General features: G+C 43.0%; 1 non-coding gene across 1 annotated transcript; it reads right to left on the reverse strand.

Annotated features, from left to right (window-relative positions):
• Window positions 1-496: 496 nt before the first annotated feature.
• LOC118969253 (U1 spliceosomal RNA) lies at window positions 497-661 on the reverse strand. Its single transcript, XR_005057198.1, has one exon. It is a non-coding gene; the product is annotated as a U1 spliceosomal RNA (small nuclear RNA).
• Between the last annotated feature and the right edge of the window lie 20,299 nt (window positions 662-20,960).

A 20,960-nucleotide genomic window follows, 5' to 3' on the forward strand; every position in this document is an offset into this window, starting at 1 on the left:
AAATGTTTGTAAATGAATGAACGGTTGAGTGGGAAACGAATAATGGGACTTTGCAGGGAGGTCTAGGGGGAATAAAGATTTACCGAACAATTTATGTTGCTCTTGACATGCCACGCTTTTTTCTTGCCCTGGAGGCCAATAGCACAAATACATGTCTTGCCATGAAAAATTCACCACCGTGCATTAGGCAGATACCCTGGTGACATTAGTTGCAAACTGGAAAGCCAGGGTCAAACAAAAGCTGCCATAAATCAAAAATGTCTTAAACACAGCATCTTCCAGTTGGAAAATCTGACCCATTTACTGTGTTTCCCCCAGGATAAAGGCTACTTAGCATATCTCTTTACTCAAAGAGAGAGGACACCTGCCACTCAAATGTATCTGATATCTACCTGCAGCATTAACCACTGGCTTTGAAGCATTGATCCCCTCTTCCTGACCATAGCTCAAAGGCAAGCTTGTCTTCTACATGGTGCATCAGGCAGTTACAGAAGAGCACAGGAAATCCTTTATTTTCACTGTCCTACACTCCCAAAAATTATGCAGTTGAGTTTCCACATCTGGGGAAATCACAGGGGTCAGCACATCCAGAGCACAATGGGTAAGCCTTGCCCTGGGAAAACCACCCCCATGGTCACGCTATCTCCTGCCTGGGAAGTATAGGAAAGGCTTTAAGTCAGCATTTCCCAAACTGTTCCTCATGATATTCCTGGGTGTTTGGCAAATCATGGTCTAAAAATTTGGGGAAGCCTTGTATGCAATATTCTATTGTTGAGCATTTCACAAAATGTCTGTGAAAAACCTTACCTGTTAACCCACTTAACCCAGAGTCTCCCAACCATTTTGACAACAAACTCTTTTATTCCTTTTTCTGCCAAGCAGTTCTGTATAACCTCCAACTTCTACCATTATTGCTATTGATACATATAGAGGCTATTTGCAGTCCTTGTACCAGTTGCCCCTCCCACACCTGTCAGTCCTAAGGGACAGCAGATTCAAGGGAACACTGACTGTATGGGAGAACAGGTACCCCGTTTTACCTGGCAACAGCAGCAAAATCTGCCCCCAGCCTGCCCATTCGAGAATGTCCATGGGTGCCTGTCTGGTGCCCCAATATTTGGGGGCTGTCAAAGGAAAACAACTCTTGGCTTAGTAAAGACAGACTGTTACTCAAAAGGATTATTGCAAAGTGTGTGGGGGGGGGTATGACAATTGCAAAAGGGGGAACAATCTGATTGTAAAATCTGCAAGCAAGTCAGAGGTAGGGCTTTCTTTTCAGAGAGGGATAGTGTGGCTGGAGAGAACCAGATGTGGGGAAGTGGGATGAAGACTGGCAGGACTGGACAGTAAATCAAAGAATCTTTTTCCCGGAGGCCAACCTTTGCTCAGGAGGGGCTGTGTGCTGGCTCTGGCTAGAGGTGGCCAAAGGTCAGCCTCTGCAGAGAAGTTTAAGCAGGGTTTGGGTACAAGCATTTTGTTCCAATTGATCAGTGGAAACAAAACAGATAATCATTTATAAGGCAAAGAATGGAAATTTAGAGTCTGTGTCTGGCCTTGTCATCGGGAAACACAGGGGGCACCTGAGAGTCTTCTCTAAGGCATGTGGAGCAGGGGGGCTTTTTTGCAATAAGCCGTTTCCCAGAACACAAAAGGATGGAGAGAAGGCCCTTAACCTCCAGGAGTGCAAGGTCAGGTACAATTCGGCATTGGCAGGACCTGTTCACACCCATATTAATCCAGTGCCAGTATCTGAATAACACTTCACCTTCCACTGCAGTCCTTGTATGACAAGGGGTGGCTCTTCTAAAATTCAGACCTTGTGGAGGAAACAGGGAGATATGCCTAGTTATGGGAAGAAACCACATGGTATGGATGCAAAATAAAGGTGTGACAGACAGCTGGTGGCCCAACCAGTATCGAGTCTTCCCCTCTTGGTTGGTAACAGAACCTCAAGATTCCAGTGTTTCTTGCAGCTAGGGCAAGGTATGTGACTAAGTGCTGATGAATGCAAGTACTGGAAGCTACGGGGCAGGGTGTCTAGGAATGTTCCTTCATTAGAGACTGAAAGCTGGGGCCATGTGTTTGCTCATCTGCTTTGATTCCTGCCTCAGCCTAGGCTGAGAGTGGGGTGGGTGGAGCTCCAACTGCCACCTGAGATAAGCTTGAAGATGCAAATCACACACTAAGAATGATAGGAAAGGAAAACTGAAGAAGCCCAGCTTCTTGCAGGTGAGATGATTTGCAAGCCAGCCCAGGGCTATCTACTTCCTTGCTTCTATTTCTTGAGAAAGAAAGAAAAAAGCACATATTTGTTATTAAGCCATTATAACTTCTAGTTTCTATTGGGCCAGCCCAATAAAATTCCTGATACATAGACAAAAGAAAAGGCACAGATCAGTAATAGTAACAGCACTTTCTATTAATATCCTCAGAAAATCTCCCTCTGCACTCCAACGCCACTGAGACTAAATATAAAATTGTCTACATTCTATCAAGAACACCCCTGCAGACCTGTGTAGCTGTCCATGGAGCACAGGCAGGGCCAGGAGTTATAACGCTGGTTAGACTCGTTTTCCTGAAGGCCCGGATGTGGCGTGACAGCTGCAAATGTGAGCCAGCTGGTTCCTTGGGCTTCGTCTTGATGATTCTACTAAGGCCAAACTCTCAAGGTGCTGCTGTGTACAGCCGCTGCTCTTAGGGAAACAAGGACACATTCAGGCAGAGAGAAGGCATTTAATTGGAATTCCCTCATTCAGGCAGAAGAGGATGAAATTCCTCAATAGAGTCAGACTCTATTGACTCTGTAGGCCTAAAATAAACTCTAATGTGCCTAAAAAAACACCAACAGATATCTTCACCCAGACCTCTGCCTAAATACCCCAGTACACCCAGGTTGTGCTCTGGTTGACTGTGAGCCACGTCCCATCACCAGGTTGACAGGATAACACCTGATGAGAGGGCAGATTTCTGAAAAGTTGTATTTTACAGGCATGATCACTGTTCATGAAGTTTGTTTATAAAGCTTGAGAAAATTGAGAACGCTCAGCTCTCTCCAGAAAGGGTTATTCAGTATTCTTTCTCAATGGTGATGTTAGGAAGCACTTCAGTGGTGATCAGCAGACCTGGCTTTTTTGCTGATGTTTGTGTAACCCCATCGCCTGACCTTGAGCAGTCCAACTATTCTTGATCTGAAGTTTCTTCACGTGCGTATTAGTGCTCTATTGCTGCTGTGACAAGTTACCACAAATTACTGGCTTAAAATAATGTGACTGTATTATCTTATAATTCTAAAATTCTGAAGTCTACATGAATGAGTAGGGCTGTGTTTCTCCTGGAGGCTCTAGAAGAAAATCCATTCCCTTCTATTTTCCAGCTTCTAGAGGCTGCCTGGATTCCTTAGTCTATGGCCCCTTTCTTCACCTTCAAAGATGGCATCACCAGGATGGCATCTTTAAATCTCCATGATTCTGATTCTGCCGTTTCTCTCTTGTAAGGACCCTTGTGATTACATCAGACCCTCCCAAATAATCTTAGATAACCTCTCGCCTCAAAATTCTTAATCATATTGGCAAAGTTCCTTTTGCTGAATATAGAGACATTCACAGGTCCCAGGGATTAGGATGTGTACATCCTAGAATAGGAGCCATTATTTTGCCTAACATAATGTGAAATTTTGAAAGTTAGGAGCAGAGCTCCTTACATCCATTTATACCTTATTCACCATTATTTCTCCTCTGTGTGTTTCAGATCCACGTGATCTTCAAAAGCTGTAACAGTACTGCAATGTGGTCCTACTGCCCATACAAACAGGAGATGCCTCGATGAACTTACTTATCTATTCAGTTCTTTGGCAAATACTTATGGAATACCTACTGTGTATCAGACACTCCACTCTGACCTGTGGGTATACAAAATTAAATAAGGCATGGTCACAGGAGAGCAATTGCAAGGAATTAGGAGTGTTACCTCCTAAATATATGTTCATTCTGTATAGTTTGGAGTTTACCAGGTGAGCAGAATGGGGGTTGTATTTCAGCCTAGTACCATTCTTGCAGTTTGACAAGTGTCTGGTGTTCTCAACAGGATGGCATTTTAGACAAAAATGATTGTTTTCTCAGACTATACCGAAAATTTAGCATCTGTGGCCTAATAAATGTCAGTAATGCCCCCCAGTTGCTGTGACTCACATGCACATACACACATTTTCGAATGCCCGCTGAGGGTGGGACTATTCCTCGTTGAGAGATGCTGGGTAAAAAGTGGTGGTCAAAAAAAATCTTTTGGCTTTCCACCTAATTCTGAGATTTTAGCACAATTCTGGTAATCCATGCCTTTTCCAGTATTTTTAAATGCCCAATGAGCACATTAAAATTATTTCTTTCATGATGCAATATTAACAGTTTAGCCCATGGTGGCAATAACAGCCATCTAATCACTGTTTTGTGGCCTGCATTCTGCTCACAGCTGGAGACTGAAGATCACAAGGATCTCTGAGTGCCAAGGTACAAGTCTTATCGGGGACCGCAAGCCCAGGAGCGAGTTCACTGTTAGTCTTGCTTGGTGGGAAGTATGAATTATGTGTTTGACAGTACAAGAAGCTCACTCAGCAATACTGGTTCAATCTTTTTTATTTTTTTGTCTTTTGTAAAGTTACTTCCAAAGATTCTTTTTGTTTGTTTTAGCATCTCTCCTTAAAGTGGTTCCCAGTGCTGAAATCTAACACTGTCAACCAGAGTTGATTTTTTCACAAGGCTCAGGCTCCATGCTTTAACCAGAGGCAACACAGAAATGCAAAGTGGGGCTGATAATCCCACCCCTGAATTAACCAGGACTTGCCTGGTGCTGACATCCTCCGCCACTGCTTGATTCTTTCATCTTCTGACTCTGCCTCCTCTCACTTGATTCTGATATAACATATCCTTGTCTGGTCTTCCCCACCATTCTCGAGTGACCACGGGGACTCTGTTCCTTGGTGAACAACCCACCTCTCCACCTGCCTGATTTTCATCCCTCATGCCACCTTTTTAATAACACATGGGGATGTACGTATGCATTGCTGTTGGATTTACACCTAGGCATGGAATGTCTGGGTGATAAGGTGTGCATCTATTCAGAATCAGATTTGTAAATACTGCGAAACAGATTTCCAGAGTGGCCGAACAAAAAATCAGTGGCCTCACCAGCAATGTGTGTGATTTTTTTTTAGTTGCCCCAAATCCTTGTCAAAACTGGATCTTTCTTAACCATTCTGGTGGATATGTAGTGAAATTATGTAATAGTTTAAACTTGCATTTCTCTGATAACTAAATGAGAGCACCTACTCATCTACTTATTGGTTACTTGGATGTCCCCTTTTATAAAGTTCCAAGTTAAGTCTCTTGCCCATTTTTCTTCTAATTGTCTTATTGTCTTTTTCTTATTATTGTAGGAGTTTGTATGACCTTTTGCTCTTTTGATTTTGCTGTCACTGTGAACTTGGGTCGAGAGTCTCTCCCTGTCCGTGTTGCTCCTTGCCCCCAGCCTTCCAGCCAGGCCTGCTGATGGGGGAGGATATGGAGTGAGCAGGTCCCTCTGGAACTGGGACCATATGCTCTGTATGTGGTTTGCCAAGTCTTCTCTCTTTTGCTGTGGGCTGACCTTCAGAAAGGCAGCCCAATGTCATGGGTGAGCATAGGTCCTTGAGTTCTACCTCAGACCCTTCCACTCATGACCCATGTGATTGATTTAACCCTCTTACATCAAGTAACTGATCTGCAAAATGAGGATCTGCAGTATGAGGGCCCACCTCATATTGTGTGGAAATGGGTTATTTAATGTAAGACGTTGAGGACAGTGCCCAACTCACAGGACATCTTCAATGCATTCCTTCTGTTACTATTCAGAGACACAGATCACTGACCTCATTTGCTGATGGCACAGTAAAACTCATTTGCTTCTGCTTATTAATAGAATTGTAAAAAAATTAAAGGACATCAAGTTCTAGGATTGTCTTTGCAGCCCTCTCTAGGTATGTCACTTAGGGGGAGTCTGTGAGCCCGGTGAAATAAAGGGATTGACCTACACCATTATCATCACAAAACACCTTTTCAGCTTAAAACTTCCCACTGGCTCCATGTTATCACAGCCAGAAGTGGAAAAGAAAAGGCCTGAATATACACACAAATGCTCACCTGGCTGCCTTCACAACAGATCCTGCACGTGCTGTGTTCTTGCAGGTTCACAGAAGGCAGGTCACATGGAAAGGAACTGAACATTCCAGAAGAATCTACCATCACACGCACACACACGTTTGCATGCATGGACATGCACACACACATTTCCATGAATTCTACACAACTTGCCTCCTTCAATGTTAAGATCCATAAATGCAGGAACTGTGTCTGGTTTGTGTACCCTGCTAGCCCAGGGTCTGGCACAGGGCCTGGCATAGCATAGATACAGGGGAGGGAGAGAGGGGGAAGGCACCTGATCTGCATAGCAGTTGGCATAGTTCCATCACCCTGCAGGTCTAACAGCTTCAGAGGGTTCATGGGCCTCCACTCTGTAGCTCCATTTGCAGGCCTACCCTGCAGGGGACACAGACCTCCTCCTCCAGGCAGTCTTAATGAGTCTCTATGCAGCACTGTAGAGCAGAGGGAACACTGGACAGGAAACTGGGAGACCAGTGTCTATCCAGTCGTTGTCCCACAATTTATTCTCTGTGTGTTCCTAGCCTTCCAGGTCTCACTAAAATGAGGGTGATATTGCACCATTCAAAATATTAGAGATTAAAACTAGAAAGATATACATTAAAATATTAGCCGTGTTGATCTCTCAATGACAAAATTTCAGGAGACACTTAATTTCTCCCTTATTCCCAAAATGTCTAATAATGGAAAAATGTAGGATGAAACAATGCACATTCTAGGTGCTATGTTTTGCAGATTTAGAATAATACTGATAATAATCACTATCACTTTAAGCATGTCCTCCCTTTCATATTCTAAATTTAACCACATATGCTCACCTCGGCTAGAGGGATCTTCAGCGGATGGTAAAACATTAAGCTGAGGAATGATGTGAATGTCACCAACAACATCAGTGAAATTGTTTGGCTTTTCAAGTATTTCGCCTCCTCTATAAAAGGGAAGGGATGAGATTAATAGCCCCCTTGTTCTAAAATTCCCTGCTTCCTTACATAGTCGGCCCAACTGACTTGGAAGGCACCTCCAGAGAGCTGAGATGTATAATGTTTGAATAAGAACAGCAACGCCATGGAGGCCAGTTTGTCATTTCTGCCGGAGAAACTGCCATGTCTTGCAAAGCATCGAATCTGCTAGAAAGTGAATGCGATAGAAGTCTTTGAAGTGAATCAGTTTTACGAGGGCAAATGGGGATCAGTAGGAGACACTTGGGTCCTTATGAACTGCCCTGGCTCTGGTAGCAACAGAATCTCCCAAGTTAAACCTGTAGCTGGCACTTCCAGCCAATTAATCTGGGGTCAGTAGTTTGAATTATCCCCAAGTTATGGGTGAATAACAATAAAAATTGCATCTGAGGCTGTGGCAGCCACCATGATGCCCATTCCTTCCCAAACAAGGAAGAAAACCTTTATGAGGAGCGAGTCCTTCTCTTTGTCTGTCTCTCTCTGTCCCTCCGATTGGCAGTCACAAAGTGAAAATTGGCTTTCAGACAGTCTGATAATGAACAGCCAGTACTTGCTGGCAATCACTAAATTCTTAGTGGTGACTTCTGAAATAGCAAGCAACAGCCAGCAGTCTTCTCTGCTCCCCTTTTCTGATTGAAATCCTCTGGTTTCAATCCAGGCTCCAAAAGGGGAGTAATACCAGTCATTAAGATCCCTTCTTAGCTAAATAAGGACAAAAACGTTCTTCAGAAAAAAAGTTAACCTTGGGTGTTACCTGGGATTTCCCTTTCTTGTCCCATTTCTTGAGATGGAGAATGACTGTGTGATTTATTTATCATCAATGCAAACAGCAGTTCAGCATTAAAGAATTCAAGAAAATAGCTGAAGCCCAGGGAAGACGAAATCTGAGGTTTTTTGAGGGTTCTAAATAGTTAAGTAGCAATTCTCTACAGTGAAATCTAGGTGGCTCTTTCCTAGTACTCCTGTAAAGTCACCCGAAATGGACAGGCCACTAATGAAACTTGGATGAAACTGAACATCTAAAAGAAGCTTTCATACATCCTCATCTAAGGATGAGTGAGCCCCACCTCTCTTTCCCTCCGGCTCAGAGCAGTTCACAGGGGACCATCCCTCCTCTGGCCTTCTGCACTACTCAGCATCAGAAAAGACCAGGTACTGGCTCATTGCGTCAAATCCCTCAGACAGTGATTCAGAACTCAATGTGAGCCAGACATCAGGCAGGACCTGGAGGAATTAGCAAAACAGGATTGTTTATGCTCTGAGCAAAAAGCAAATCACAGGGAGACAAGACAGCAATGTTCTCCCTTCTATTATGTGGACAGAGCCAGAGATGGGACCAAGAATCACATATACAGAGTCAAAACTAGGAAGAAATAAATGCCAGTCAGTGTAATCGGGGCTTATATGGAGCCTGAGTACAAGGCACCCTAAAGGGGTAAAAACGATCGGCTCAACCTGGAAGCATATTCCCAGCACTGTGGCTGCTGCAGGATGGCCATAGTAGAGATGGCTGTGAGTGTGCGGTCGTGAGCAGAGTTATTTGTTTATGTTGGAATTACCTGTTGATAGTTTTCAGTTGGAGTAAGAGGGATGGGGACAGTTAAGATCAACTGCTGGGTTAATGGTTTGCATAACTGAGTGATGGTGGTTCCACTTACCAAAAGGGAAGGACCAAGCTCAGAGGGCTTTATCATGTTCATGCCATTAGCACTGCCTAAAACCCCTGAAGTGTGCCAATCCACCTCAGTATCCCAGGTGGGTTTGTAGCTCATATGGAAGTGTTTGAGGTCCAAGAGTGGTAGAAATACTGCATAGCCCTGGAAGAAGTACTGCGGAAGTCCAAGTGTCCAGCTCTGTGCTCTTGCTGAGCATGAATGCACCCTCTGAAAGCTCAGATATTGGTGTCAGCTCTCAGCAAGGTTCCTTCAGGCTCCACTGCAGGCCCAGGAGGATGTTACATGGAGCCAGCTGGCAAAGAAATGTGGCATGGCAGAGTCCCAGGCCCAGCATGGCAAAGCAGAGCCCAGGGTGGGCCTGGGACTGAGCAACAAGAGCTTGAGTGTCTTCATACCATTCTGGACCTCTTCTCACACCCAGTGATACCTTGTTACCTAACCTGCAGTCACAGATGTTTACAGCTGTGAGATGTAGACATCTGAATTTGAATTGAGAATGGAGCTCAGTGGGCACTGAGGCTTCGCTTGCTCAGAGGAAATAACCAGGCCCAACTTGAGGCTCCTGGGGCTGACGGCATCAGTAATTCATCCTGTCACTTTCGGAACTCTCTTATTGCACATCCTCACATAGACCTTCCTAGAGGTATCAGGGGCTAAGTGATACCTACCCAGTAAAAACAGAATTAGGCAAGAAGGAAGCCCACAGAAAGAACTGGTTGATTGACTCCCCCAGAAACGACTGTTATATTCTTTTCATGAGATGCTGATAGTAGACCCCACTTCTCAATGCTTGCCCCCTTCCCTGGCCTACAGCTTTTAGTGACTCATTGTCACCCTGTTTTCCCTTCTGATAACTTGCCATAATCACATCCTTGAGTCTGTACTCAGACTGTGCAAGAATGGATGGTTACCTATTCCTGACCCTGTGAACTTATAACTTTAAACTCTTTCCAATAGCAACAACATGTTGAATCTCAGTGGCTTCCAAAATGGAAAAGAACTGGAGCAGATTCACAGGCCTGACCACAGCCACACAAATATGGGACTGGTGTAACTGGTAAGTTCAATTTCAAGGCCATACCAACAATGCCCACTACTCATTCTAGGAAACAATAGGGACCACTTAAGAAAAAATACTGTACATCAAATGTCTAGAGTTCTCTAATGAGAATAGACTATATCCACAAGGACAAACATGGAAAAGTTTGAGTACACAGTTACCTGTAAAATGGGTATAACAATGCCTATTATGCTATAATAATGCCATAAGAATACCATTAGTCTCCTCTGAGGTAAGATGAATTTAAACTTCCTGTAAACTAGAAAATATATCAGAACAATGGAAGGATTGTTTGTACCATTCCTGCTCTTTATCTAAAGCCATTTCCAAGTTTACAGAGATGACTGTAAGAAGAAAGCCTTGGAAGCAAATCTGCTTGGCCTCTTTTTTAATCACTGTGTTTCATCAGCAACTTCTGCTGTTCTACTGCAGAACAAAACCTCATTCCAGCTCAGAAGGCAGCAGGTGAAAACAGTTGTGTATGCATTCCAGAAGCCATCAAGCTGATTTCAAAATACTCTTAGAACAAGCCCAATTTTATCCAAGTGAATAATATAGTTTCCCTTTTGTAAGCAAAACCATGATCTATAGGCAAGCACTGCATTAATTGGATAAACCAGTGGTAAAACCCCAAAAGAACAATTAACTTTCATGTGAAATACTCCCAACTGAAATCTTGGAAAACTTGCATGTAATCAGTACTCTCTTCCAGCTCTCTGAAGTATAAAACACCATACATTAGGGCTTGTAACACTAATATTGCCAAGAACACTACTAATACGGGAAGTCTAATTTGCCACTAATATGCAAATGGCAGGCAAGTTGGTACTCTCACCTGTTCTGGCTACCCGTTTGCAATGTGATTTAGAAACTCTTCACCCTATGAGAGTGTATGCATGATGTGTCAGATCCCTGGTATGAGGCTGCGGTAGGTCATAAAATTCAGATTTGAAATTCAAGAACTGACCTCAGAGGTCATTTGGTCCAGCTCCCAAGCTATGGCTCATGGATCTGTTTGCATCATAATCAGCTCAGAATGATTTACAGATAGTAGTTTCCTGGGTTGTACCCTCAGAGATCCTGATTCAGCAGGTCTTTGCTAGACCTCAGAAACCTCAATGAAAAATAAATTAAGTGAACACCTTTCTGAATGCAACCAGAAGATTCTTTGGTACCACCAGGCTTGGGAACCACTCTTATCCCAAACCTTCCATAATCTTCAATGCACAAATTCCCTCTATAACTTAAGCAACCAGTCTCTGCTTGAGCACTCCCAGGAATAAGAAGGGCAGTGGTGCTCACCTCCAGGCACTGGTGGTTGCTTGGATGCTATGCTGAGAGGGCTTCTCAAATTGTATCTAGATTCAGTGGAAAAGAGCACCAAGGTGATTAGTGTTCTCTGCCCTGAGCAGAGGTGAGTGACATGACAACATGATTTGCCATTCCTGATAAGAGGTATCTACTCGGAATTCCATTCAACAATTTTGAGTTTATGAGGACTGAAAATGACAGTTTAGTCCATAAGTTAGCCTTATATCATAACATTGCAAGGGGATGACCAAAAGATCAGAGTCTGAAAGCTTGGATTTTAGCTGTGGCTCCATCACCTCCTAAAACACTCACTTGAGAAATGTGCTCACCTCTCTGAGTGTCAGTCGCCTGTTTATCACATAAACATAATATCTGCATAGAAGTGTTTTGAGACTCAAATACACTGTGGTGTGAAGAGGCTTTGAAAATGCTAATTTAGAAAAATGTAAAGTACTCATTGTCAGTACACTATCAAACACTAGCAGTATTTTCCCAGGAGTACAGGCACTTTATCAGGTAGCCAAATATATACATACAGTAACACAGAATTCTAAACTCTGAGCTTTTCTTCCCATAATGATATCAAGACTTCTTTTGTTATCAAAACAAAAGCTCGTTCAAACCTAGAGCAATCAGAAAATGAGTTTGCCTGGTTTTCAAACAGCTTTTGTAAACATTTTGTAAACATCTACCTCTCTGCCTTCAACTGCAACTACTAGCTTGGTCATTGATGGGTATTTAACTGACCTGCATGTGCTTAAACTCATTCGATAGAATTATATAATTCAAATGGTGTCTTGACCTAATGGGCGCAATTGACCCCTGTCATTTTGAACTGAATAGGCTTAATTTGTTAAATGCTAGATGAGATAGACACTGATTACACTGAAAGATATCAGATTGTAAAACTGATTGAATGATTTTTTAGTTTGTTAATAATCTCCTAAGGGCAATGTTTTACCTACCTCTGTACCCCTAAGTATGTAGCATTATATTTTGTACACTGGATGAACAGAAGACCTGTTTGTTGAATGAATGACAGATGGAATAAATGAATAGTTCACATGTGACTCTCAGATGAACCAGGGCTACTTACACTGTTATGACAACTACGATGTGTGTGTGTGTGTGTGTGTGTGTGTGCGCGCGCGCACAAATGATGCAGGCAAAGGTATTACTCACTTCAGAATTAAAAAAATTGTGTCTACCCCTCTCCAACACAACCAGCTGATGTAAGCAATGTGTTGGGAAAAAAAGGTTGATCCTTCAAGCTGGTTATTTGACCTTAATATTTGCAAGACATCTCTGGTGGTATCTTTACTCATCAAAGTGTTACCGGCATGAGATGCTGTTTTTCCTAGGATTATGTCTTGGAAGTGACAAGGAATGAAGCCAGCAGATAAGAGTATGGAACAACCAGCAAAACTTTTAATGAAGAGTGAAAACAAAAGGAATCCTGCTAATGAGGAGGGGCTCCAAAGGAGAATGTCCTTTGTGTTGCAGTGTCTAGGGGTTTATATGCTTCTTGAAAGGAGGAAGTCCATGTCCTGTGGACCTAATAGTCGACTGAACTAATGACATCACAACTCATTCCTGACTAGCTGAAAGTACAATGCTTCATTTGCATGGGGCATAACCAAGCAGAGCTAAGGTCTGTCTAACTAAGTGTACTTTTGAATGGCTGAGTTGGATTGGATTTTTTTTTTTGAAAACTTACAAGGGCCCTGAACTCTTTATGCCTGCATCCCACCATCACCTACCTCAAAAGCAGGAGTGGATGGAGGTTAGCAGGGACAGTCCCAGCACCAGGTGGCCTAGTGCATATACCATCTGTGCCCATACCAGCAGTTAAACATATTATCTCTGTGTTTTCAGTTCCCTCTTTTGTAAAATGGAAACAATGGTCATTGTATCCACATCTCAAGCAAACAGATGGGTTACAATTGCAAGCAATATGTTGAAAGCACTAAAAGCCAGCATCAGGCACGTGCTCATTAAAAGCACGTGCACTTAAAATGATACCCTTCCAGGTGATACTAACAGAAGCCATCAAGTTGAGAGAAGCACCAAATTGAGTGGTAGGATTGACATCCCCTCCAAACAAACTTAAATGTTGTTCTACTGATAACTCCCACAGGTCAGCATCACAACCTGTCACCTATGCTAGAATATGTAATCCTATAGGAACTATAGGAGATGGAGGGTGCAATGGATGTGTGGATTTTAGCAAGCTGTCTTTTGTCATAATCAAAATACTACCTACTGGGTGGCTATTAACAATAGAAATTTATTGCTCACATTGCTGGAAGCTGGAAGTCCAAGATCAAGGTACCAGCATGGTTGGGTAAAAGTACTCTTCCTGGTTCATAGCAGATGCCTTTTTGCTGTGTCTTCACATGAAGGGAGGGAGTGGGATCTTTCCAGAGCCTCTTTTTTTTTAAGGGTACTATTCTCATTCATCCACATGAGGGCTTGACCTATATTTATGAGCATCTACCAAAGGCTCTACCCTAATACCATTGCCTTTGGGGGTTAGGATCTCAACAAATGAATGTGGGTGGGACACAGCAGTGGGGCACTCTGCTTGATGCCCCAAGGATAAGGAAGGTCTCATTCACATGCACTGTCATCTTTAATCCTCAGCAGTCTGAGAGTGAGGATTATTCACCTCAAGTTACCAATAAACCAAGGAGCAAATAGCTTAAATGAGCTTCATGCAGTTCTTAGCTAGAAAGGAACATGCTTAGGGTTTGAACCTGGGTCTGTATGATTCCCAAGCCTTCCATTCACTCAGTAAACAGTTAGATATGGAATGTTTACTATTTGGAAGTCCCCATATGAGAGTCAGAGAAGACAGCCACCCTCCCTGCCCTCATGAACTTTAAGTTCCATCTCATGTTTTCAACTACATCAGACTCATTACCTATAAAATAAAATCATATATTAGACACTATCACAAAGTGAACTTACGTTTTACAATTTATCTGTAGTTTAAGAGAAAAAAAATCAGATTTAGTCATACTCATTGTACAGCATGGGACATGTGCTCTGATAAATGGTATCAAGAATTTCTGCTTTTGGAGCAATATTCTCAGGTTTAAAAATAAATGACATTGATTTACCATTAGGGCATTTTTATATAATAATTCATCTCAACAGGACTTTTAAAGATATAAAATATACAGTTTATATAGCCTTAGGTTTCTTAACAGAACCAAATCAAACTGAATAATAAAGTAAAACAGAGTAATAAAATGATCAAATAGTGTAAGATCAAGTCAGAACTGATTTGGAAGCACCTTTTATAATTACTAGGCTGAAAGCACTCTCTGTAGATTCAGCAGAACTGAATCATGAAATGAATTAAGACCATACCAAATTATTAATACTTTTCATATGCTGTAAAGAGTCTGTCTTCATGCCTCTCTGGAAAGTGAAGTAAAATGTCTCAAATAGCAGGCAGGGAATATTGAGGAAAATTAATAAATAGGACATTGCTTATTGTTCTTTAATATCCACTTGTCAAAGTCTTTGAACATTTAAAGACCTTTATTCTTTTCAAAGAATTTCAAATGCCTTATCCCACTGAATCTCTGTAAGACCTCTGTGATATTCCCAAGAGGGGCCTCCGGGTGCAGTAGGTAGTTAAGGGTCTGGGGGTTGGATGTCAGGCTCAGCTACTCCTGGTTGAGCAACTGCAGATAAATTCCTTACTGGTCCACACCTCTCTGACCTCACCTGGACTCAGTTGCTTAGTTGACACCTCCAGCTGCTAATGCCTTCAGGGTCCACTTCAGCTTAGGGGGCTATGATCACACTATTCTGTAGGTCAGTAGCTGCATAAGGCAGTGGGACTCAGGCCAGGCCATTTCCATCCCACAGAGGCTCCTTGAAGGGCCCCTCTGCTTGGAACCTCCCCCTTGGGCTGGCAGGGGCTTTGTCAGCATTGGTCCGACAACTCCTCCTGCCCAGTCCTGCTTCCATCCACCTTGCTGTTCACGGCTGTTACTCCTGATAAACCTTTGGCATTTGCAACCTCTCTTCTCTGTCTGTTTCCAGGCTCAGGTGCCTACCTATTAATAGAACTTACCTGGGAGGAGCATGATAAGATAATGCAGGTGAAGTTCATAGCCTGAGTTGGCCCATGATAAGTACCCAATAAATATTTGCCATGCATGTGTCCCTTCCCAGCTTTGCACTGGAGGAGCAAGCAGCATGCTGTCAAGTAATTAACTGACTCAACTCAGTTTTCTCTGCCCATCAGCAATTTTCAAACAATGCCATCTCTAAGAAACCTTTTTGACAGTCCCATTATTTGACCTTTTGTCAGTTATAGCCAAGAACTCATATTGGGGTCACTCACAAGGGTGTGAAATATTTCACTCGAGATGTCACTCAGCTTGTGTGAGGGTGGATGGGAGGGGCTCTGGCTCCCCTTGGGACTCACTGTCCAGATGCTCTGCTCTATGGTCACCAAGAGCTCTCTGTAGACTTTGGTCTACATGGCCATAACCTGTTTGTTTGACCTTTTCCATTATGTCTCAAGTGAGAAACTTTATCTTTTTTACAGTTGTGTCCCAATCAATTATCTTTACAGCATGGGTTTACATATAACCTCTGAATAGCACTGTTAGGCTTTTCAAAATGCACACACAACTCAGAGACGGAATGCTTTGTTCTTGCTTCCATATGCCAGCTTACTTCTGCATGCCTTCTGCCATTTCAAGATTTTAATTCCTCAGTTCAGCATGCTGGAATTACTCCATTCTCCTCCTTTCCCTACCATTAATGTCTTTCAGGTGCCAAGTCCTGCACCAAAATCTTCACACCTTACCTTGTTTACCCTCCCAAACTCTTGAGGTAGGTGTTGCATGAAGAAACTGAGCCAAAGAAGCTGGGTGTCTTGCCTGAGGTTACACAGATGGTAGGTGTCTGTGTCATTTGGGGCTCAGTGTTATAAGCAACAAATGACAACTGCAGGTTAGCAGGAAAGGGATTTATGTAAAATATATTGAAAAGAAGAGCAAAAAAACTCACTTGGAAGTTGGTGTTGGGAAGTCACAGAACCATTCAGAGGATGAAAGCACTTTCTCAAGTCTATGCAGCTAGGAAAAATACCTACACTTCACTCAAAAGTTCCCTCCAAGCCCAGTGTGGGTACCTTTAATGGGCTGGACTGAGGTCACAAGCCTGAGCCTTGGAAAGTAAATATCCAGTATCATCAGCCCTTGGAGTGGGAGGCAGTATTTGCACATCATCAAGACTCAGAAGATGGAAACTTTCTGAAACTGGGCAGGTGTAGAAGGCAGTAAAATGCCCTCCACCTCCAAGCTGTCCAAGGAACCTATGAATAGATCAGATTACACAGCAAAGGGAATGAAGGAAAAAGATGGAATTAGGGTTGCTGATCAACTGACCTTGAAATTATTATCCTGGATTCCCCAAATGGACTCTATGTAATTATAAGCCTCCTTATAAGTGGAAGAGGGATACAGAAGAGTCAGTCCAGGGGGTGAGAAAGACTCAACCTGCCATTGTTGGCCTTGAACATGGAGGAAGGAGCCACAGGCCAAGAAATGTGGACAGCCCCTGGAAGACAGGAAAGATGAAATGGATTCTCCCCCTAGGGCCTGCAAAAAGGAACACAACCCTACAGACACCTTGATTTAACCCTGTGAGAGCCAGTTTATACTTCTGACCTCCAGAATGGCAAGATAAGAAATCTGTGTTGTTTTAAAGCCATTAAGTTTGCACCAGCTTGAGAGAGGGGCAATGGAAGGCTAATACAGCAGGTCAGGTGCCGGGGAGCACAGAGTGCAGAGCCAGGATTCAAAACCAGGCCTGTCTGTTCCAAGAGCTCATGCTTGGGAACACTGTGCCATAATGATTTGCACTGGGCATAATTATACATGAAGGTGTTGAAGGATAAAATGGAGCTGTGTGGTGAAGAAGTTGGCATGGATGGTGTGGAGTGTGTGGCAATAATCGGAACAAGACATGGAGAAAATTGACAGGAAATACACCCAGCTCTAGAAATGCTGTTTGGGGAGAGTGAGCTGAGATGAGACTAAAGGGCCTGCCAGCCTGTCTTTTGGCTCCAGTTTACCCCCACAAACCTGCATTTAAGTGACGGTTTGAGAAAGACATGAAGCTCTGAAGGCTAAACAAGGTTACACAAAACTGTGACTATCTCAAGCATCCGAGTTACTCGGGGGCTCCAGTGAGATCCAAGAAGATAGAATCACCCATGGCAACACCAGAAACACACTAAACATTTGGATGGAGGATCCAATTTGGAGTAAGTCCCTTTAGCATATACATTAACCGCAGCAAAGCAAAACAAATCCATTTAAGACTGAGAAGAAGGGAGAGTGTCAAAAGGTTCTAGGGCACAGAAGGACGATAAATGAAAATGAGTGCAATATTACTAAATTAAGACATATAAAAGTAGATTGATATTCTCTATATTAGAATGGTATTTTCCTTTAGATATATATATTTATTGTAAATCTTATTCTTCTGGTTTTCCCCTTGAGATCTCAGAACTCTCCATTGTATATCAACCATGGTGGCAATGTTGGGGACTGGACTGATGGAAACATAGCTCCTGCAGCTTGAGAACTACTACAACTGATATTTATGAAATTCAGCTTCATTCCTCCCCTAATTTGAGCTCACAGCTGGAGACCAGTTTCTCAGACTCTGAGTTTTCCAAAGTGTCCCTCAGCAAAACAGAAATTGGCCACAAATTCTGGTCATTTATCTGTTCTGATCATGCCTTTCCAAAGACTCTTGGTGTGCCCCTAAAATCCAGGAGAACAAATACCCTCTGGCAAACCCCTGCTTTTATAATCACTGATTTGCCTGTGCTATTTCCAAGGATCCCTTGGACTTCCAGCCTGGGGGTTGCCCTGAAGCCCCCTCGCAGCCCCTGGATCCTGACACTGGAGCTAAGTAGTGTCTACACCCCAGTCCAGCCTGAATGACAGCGTCCAGCCTGCCGTGGTGGGGAAATCACCCATTCACCTCCTTCTTCCCAGTTTCTGGAGGCTCATACAGATTCTGTGGGCATCTGAGTTCTCTTTGTCTTTAGAATTTCTAATTTCTTCATCATCTTTTCCTGATTCGGTCTTGATTTCTTTCTATACTGCTTTCTCCCTTGGGGATGTATGTTCAATCCAAGCATCTGCTTACAGCCGCCTTTTGAATACTCAGGCAAATACTCATTGAATTTCTGTTGCATTGTTTTCCTCCTCTCAATAAATTATCCTGTCTCCTCTTAGAGGCCACTGTGTCTCCTTTACTGAACTCTGGGTATTTTGTGTGCATGAAAAATCCCTCTGAATTTATCTTCATCTCCAGTGCAACCTCACCTTGATGATTTCCCATAGTCGGCATGTTCTTGCCTCTGTCTCATATTAATGTACTGCATAGGCTACAGAAAAGTTGGCTAACTTTGTTACTTCCTTTTTTTATGGTGGTCTGCTCCTGTGTGACTAAGCTGCAGGGAACAAGGTGGCTGCCCAGCACAGACCTCTCAGACAGCCCCAGCCCCCAAAGGCCTTGTGCCATGCTATTAACAACCCAGAGCTTGCAAACTCACCAGCCTGTTTCTGCCCATGTCAAGAAGGGTGACTTCATAGCTGAGCAGAAGGGTAAAAAGGCCCCTTTGGCCCCAGCCACCAGGGCCTGGACCACCCCAGAACTTCCCAGTCCCAGTGAACCTCAAAAGCCAGGGGCTGACAGAGATGCCAGTTTATTCACTGAGGATCATTTCAGTTTAATATATAAGAGATACTATGAGTATAACATGGTATAATGCACTTGGATGAGAAAATGTAATTCCATACAAATATCAGGCATTGCTCTAGGGGTGAGCCCTCTCCCATTTGACAGGATCCTACACACTCCAGTGTCACCAAGAGGAGGGACTTCATTTTTTGCCAGTTCATTTAGAGACTAAGTGTAAGGGAAATTTTCCTTTCACCTACATGAAATGTAACAGCATTTCCTTGGTGACATGGTCTTAGGAAAACCCTCACCAGGGTAAATAATACTGATAACCAGAGCCCTTCATGGGGAGGCCAATGAGCCAGGAAAGACCATGCCACTGTGTTGGCAGAACGCTCCACCCCTTCTAGCTGCATGATCTGGGAAGTTACTTAATTCTCCTGAGCCTCCATGCCCTCAGCTATAAAATGGAGAAACTGATGACAGTGTAACAGGATTGCCTTACAAAGAAAATGAGAAGACGTATTAAATTATGATGTCTGCTCCTCGCCCTGGCTTATGATCTGATGACCTTCTGGGTTTGGTACTATAGTCAGTGATTTTGTAGGACTTGTATCAGTCTAGAGAGTCCTCTGGGCATCCTGGACTTGGAGGAAGCCTGTCTTTACACAGACACGGATCCACAGCACCGTGGTGGGGCACATGCCCCTGGAGTGGGACTGCCTGTGTTCAAATCTTGCTCCTGCCCCTGGATTCCTGAGTGCTCTTCGGCAGACAATGAGCATAATAACACATCTGACAGAATTTTGTGAGGATTACAAGAGATTATCTATGTGAAATATTTAGCAAATATTTTTTAATATCTAACTCCTTGACATGCCATTTTCCTTGGAGGTTAGGGCTGGGGAATATGAAGTTATTTCCAGCTGAAGGAGAAGAATATGTTAAGATTTCTAGTGCCTCTCTATGTTCAGAGTTTTGTGTTTATTGATCCTCAAAACTGACATGAGCAAAGTAGTCAGTGTTTCTCCCAATTTACTGAGAAGGAAATTGAGATGCAGAGAAGATCAATGACTTTTCCAAAGTCACACAGCCAGGAGGAGAGAGCACTAGTCCTTCTGATGCTGAGCCCAGTGATCTGTAGAGTACACTGACTGTCACCCTGAATGTCAAGCCAACCACAGCATGTCCTTCAGGCTGGAGTTAAGACAATTTCCTTTTAGACCTTTAATAAAACCATTTGTTTGTTTTAGTGCTTTGTGTAGTTTCTCTTATTCTCAGCCAGCCACTTGCCTCTTAGCAAGAAAAGGACATCAACTCAGTTATTCAGCTGGTCTTTGAGATTCTAGGCATCAAGTAGAATCACTCTCTGAGGTCAATCCAAATGATTATTTGAGAGACTCAATTTCCTTTTGAGAAGGCACATTGTCAGTTCAATCTACTGTGGAATTTGTAGTTTTAATGAATTGAAGTATACTTTAGGGATTTCTCCCAGATGCTTATTTTAATTTAAGCTCTAGGGATTTAACTTTCCAAAATACTCAATTTTTTTCATTATGAAAACTAATAACTGGCTTATTTCACTGCTAATTTGGGTACGAAGGTTAATTATCTATAGTGGAGTGGTCTCGAGCTAATCTAAAGTCTACCTGAACACGGCATTGTGGCTAATTGATTCCCCCATGCACTGAGAAATGAGTATTTCTTTGTGAAAAAAAAAGCTTTACTGACTCAGATTCTTCTTGCCTCTGTCTTTGTAAAATGAGCAGTGTCTCTCTAAAATGGTGGGCAATATTTCCCATTTTAGGATGCCCTGGAACCATTCCGTTATCTCTGTGAGCACATCTCCCCCTGAGCTCCATCTCAGCGTCCTGCTTTCCCCAACGTGCCTACCTATCACTTCCTTTCCCCAAAAACACTGCCTCTACCACACTGTTTATTCAACACAAGTTTAGGGAACATGGACATATATTTTATATTATGCTAGCATGGTCCTGATCAAGCCAGAATGCCTTGACTTCTAAACTACCCCAAA

Source organism: Manis javanica, chromosome 10 (genome assembly GCF_040802235.1).
Source record: "Manis javanica isolate MJ-LG chromosome 10, MJ_LKY, whole genome shotgun sequence".
Classification (NCBI taxonomy): domain Eukaryota; kingdom Metazoa; phylum Chordata; class Mammalia; order Pholidota; family Manidae; genus Manis; species Manis javanica.